The 3,416-nt window shown below is 27.9% G+C and overlaps 1 long non-coding RNA gene across 2 annotated transcripts; it reads right to left on the bottom strand.

Moving 5' to 3' along the window:
* Nucleotides 1-652: 652 nt before the first annotated feature.
* On the bottom strand, nucleotides 653-3,079 carry LOC145325193 (uncharacterized). 2 transcript variants are annotated; one of them, XR_013881411.1, is made up of 6 exons: nucleotides 2,996-3,079; nucleotides 2,354-2,439; nucleotides 1,824-1,903; nucleotides 1,572-1,646; nucleotides 1,293-1,356; nucleotides 653-1,081 (listed from the first exon to the last, which is right to left on the bottom strand). It is a non-coding gene; the product is annotated as an uncharacterized LOC145325193 (long non-coding RNA). The 2 variants fall into 2 exon arrangements; XR_013881410.1 differs by lacking the exon at nucleotides 2,996-3,079 and having other exon boundaries at nucleotides 2,354-2,972.
* Nucleotides 3,080-3,416: the final 337 nt, after the last annotated feature.

Here is a 3,416-nt window from a genome sequence, read left to right as displayed (position 1 = left end):
ATGTATGTTATTGTGTATCACACTATGCTCCTTGATACATCAAGGAAATTCGAGAGTGATATTTTATGTTGGTTCTTTAAATTTTGTGCTTGTTATTCTTGCCACTCTTAGAATTTTATTCATATTGCTGCTTAATAAATATTGGCTTACTATATTCTTTTTTATCATTTGCATGCATCTTAATTTACTCGTGAAACTAATAGCTTATTGCTTGTTTTTTTTTGACACTCTTAAGTCTACATGAAAAGAAAAGATTGAATCGGGTTGCTGCTTAATAGTTTAGGATTGAACTATTTTCTTTTTTTTACATTTTGCGAGTGTTATGCTATTTACTCATAGTAAGGATAGCAAGAGCAATATTAGTTTTTTGGCAAGTTAGCTTATGATTTTTTTTTTTTATCAATGGATACTGTTGTATTGTCACAGTCTGTTTGAACATTAAGTAAGAACTATAATCGAGATTAATGTAATTTAGTACTAGATATATTTGGTTATGTTACTTAAAGATTTGTGCTTGTTATTTTTGTCACTCTTAAAGATCTACTTAAGAATAGAAATTTTATTGAGATACTGTTGTGTTTATGCTTGTATTAAGCTTGTTATTTTTGTTACTCTTATAGTTCATAGTTCGTTTATTTTAAGTAAAATATGATCAAGATTAATGTAATAATTTATTAATAACATATTTAGTTTGGTTGACAATCAATGCATTAATTAACATTTCCATACTGTGTATGTGAATTTTTTTCTTGTCTGAGATACAATCATAACAATCATAAAAAAAAGTAACGCTAGATAAATACAGATTAGAAAAAATATTACTATATTTAGCAATTACAAAATTGTAGTATTTTATTTATGTACAGTGCATAAAAAAAAACAATTTATAAATCATAGCTAGTATTTTTACTTGCATTTTAATATTGTTATATATCATGAATCATGAATGTTACTAATCAATGGTTATGGATAATTCATCAAGTATCTTTTAATTTTTAATTAGCCCTTGTTGATAGTTCAGCTAGTCAGTAATGGTCTTCAGTTTGTCTTAAAAAGGCGGTGTTCTACTGGTGGGTGTCGGCTGAAATATAAAATAAATGATTATATTTATTATAATGTGGTTATCTAGTGTGAAGTTGTTAATTTTAGCTTGAATTACTCAGTCAGCAAATCTTTATTCATTTTTAATAGTAGGAATTTTATAAGTTTTAAGTCAGCGAGTTCCTATTTTTTTAAGGTAATATTTTAACTTAGTGGACTGTTAAATTATCATTTAATTTTTCGAAAGTTACCTTTCAGTAGAGTGTTGAAAAAGACCAAAACAGTTTGTCTTAAAAGGTGGTGTGGTTCTACCGGCTGAAATATAAGTATAAGTAATGAATATATTTTTTTATAGTGTGGTTAACTAATATGCATGTTGTTAATTTTGGCTAGAGTTAATCATTCAGCATAATTTTATTCATTTTTAAAGATAGGAGTTTCATAAGTTTTAAGTCAGCGAGTTTTATAATTTTTAAGGTAATATTTTAACTTAGTTAAATTAATCATTTAATTATTCTTATGAAAGTTACCTTTCAGTAGAGTGGTGAAGAAGACCAAAATAGTTGTTGTCTTATAGGGTGGTGTAGTTCTACAGCTGGTGTCGGCTAAAATATAAGTAAACAATATTAGCTGTGTTCAGTAGTATCTTTTTTCTAGTTGGATAATAAAACTGTTAGTTAATTTCATAGGGTTTGTAAGTCATATAGAATGTTAGATTATTATAAGTGTGTAATAGAAGATTTATTTATTGTATAGTATCAAAGTTCAAATTTGCTAGTTACCTCTTTGATGTTAGCAGTTAATCCTTGTTCTTGCTGTTTTTAACAATACTGTTGTTTTTGGTGGTATCAATGTTACTGGCCTGAAATAAATATTTTTTTTAGTGAATATAGGATTACGTCATCATAGAGAAACAATTTTTTGCTTTCTATTTGCGAGGAAGACGGTATAGAGAGAGAATTTGCTCTTGTTTAACAAGGAAGATAATATTCATGAAGGGTAAGAAAATAATAATTAGTAACAATCATGTTTTACTTTTTAGTTTCTATATTTAATTGTCTTTTTTTCTTTCATATGGTATATAGGGTATTTTGATTGCTTCTTCCCAATCTTTTTTGATGGTTTTGAAAGCATTTGCAACTTCAGTTAGTGGTTGCCAATTTTCGCCCGCTTTTTTAATTTCTAATGTGTATCTATATGTTTTGAAGTCTATGTTTTGTCTCGTTTTATAGTTCTTTTTTCGTAATTTGTACGCTATTTCATTAAGCTTTGTTACGTGCTGTTTAGCACAGTGGGGTATCTCTCTAGTTACCTGGACAAAATCTTGTTTCTCCTTGTTCTTGTTAAAGCTTGCAAGACCCATCAGAAAGATTTCAGCTGGATAATAGCCTGTATCATCTGAAAGATTGAACTTATTGTTAGTAAAAGAGATTTTGTAGAGACAACCTGCTTTTTTCTTCTCTTTCTTGTCCGTCTTTCCGCCCATGGGAATCTTAACGGGTGGGTTGTTGATCATTTTTGGGAAAGATTTTTCAATCTCTTTTTTTGTGTCTGTTTTTCCGTCCGTTTTTTTTTCAAGTCCATCATTAAGGATGTCCCTAACTATGTTGTCAATTTCCTCTGTATTTTAATCATTTTGGGTGGCTAAGAAGAAGCAGTTTTTCGATTTAGCGAATTCTCGTTGTATTTTAGGTAGTACCCCCAATTCTATCTTGAGTTTTTCAAGCTCAATATTGAGTAATTTTGTCATTTTTTCAGTGAATTTTTGTCTGTCGTTTACATGTACAAAATCGGATGAATCTTTTATCAATTTAGTTTTTAAATTTTCGAGTTTTTGATCCATGCTTATTGAGTAGTGGGAATTGTTATGTGTATTATCTTTCTTTTTTAGTCAGTATGTATGAAATATATATGTATTATATATATTTGATTGTTTAATGTAAAAATTGCTTACCTATCTATTTAATCACAAATACATGAGCCGAGTCGAGAATATAGAAAAATGAATGTTCACTGTTCAGCTTTCTCTGTTCAATTATGTTCATAGTTAGATAGATAAATAGATATATAAATAGATAGATAGATAGATACATAGTTAGATAGATAGATAGATAGATAGATAGATAGATAGATATATAGATATATAGATAGATAGATAGATAGATAGATAGATAGATAGATAGATAGATACATAGATAGATAGATAGATAGATAGATATATAGATAGATAGATAGATAGATAGATAGATATATAGATAGATAGATAGATAGATAGATAGATAGATAGATAGATAGATAGATAGATAGATAGATAGATAGATAGATAGATAGATAGATAGATAGATAGATAGATAGATAGATAGATAGATAGATAG

The sequence above is a fragment of the Acartia tonsa genome, chromosome 7 (genome assembly GCF_053477335.1).
Source record: "Acartia tonsa isolate MP-2025a chromosome 7, ASM5347733v1, whole genome shotgun sequence".
NCBI classification, from domain to species: domain Eukaryota; kingdom Metazoa; phylum Arthropoda; class Copepoda; order Calanoida; family Acartiidae; genus Acartia; species Acartia tonsa.
The sequence above is the reverse complement of the archived record's forward strand: the minus strand, read 5'-3'. Positions and strand labels throughout refer to the sequence as shown.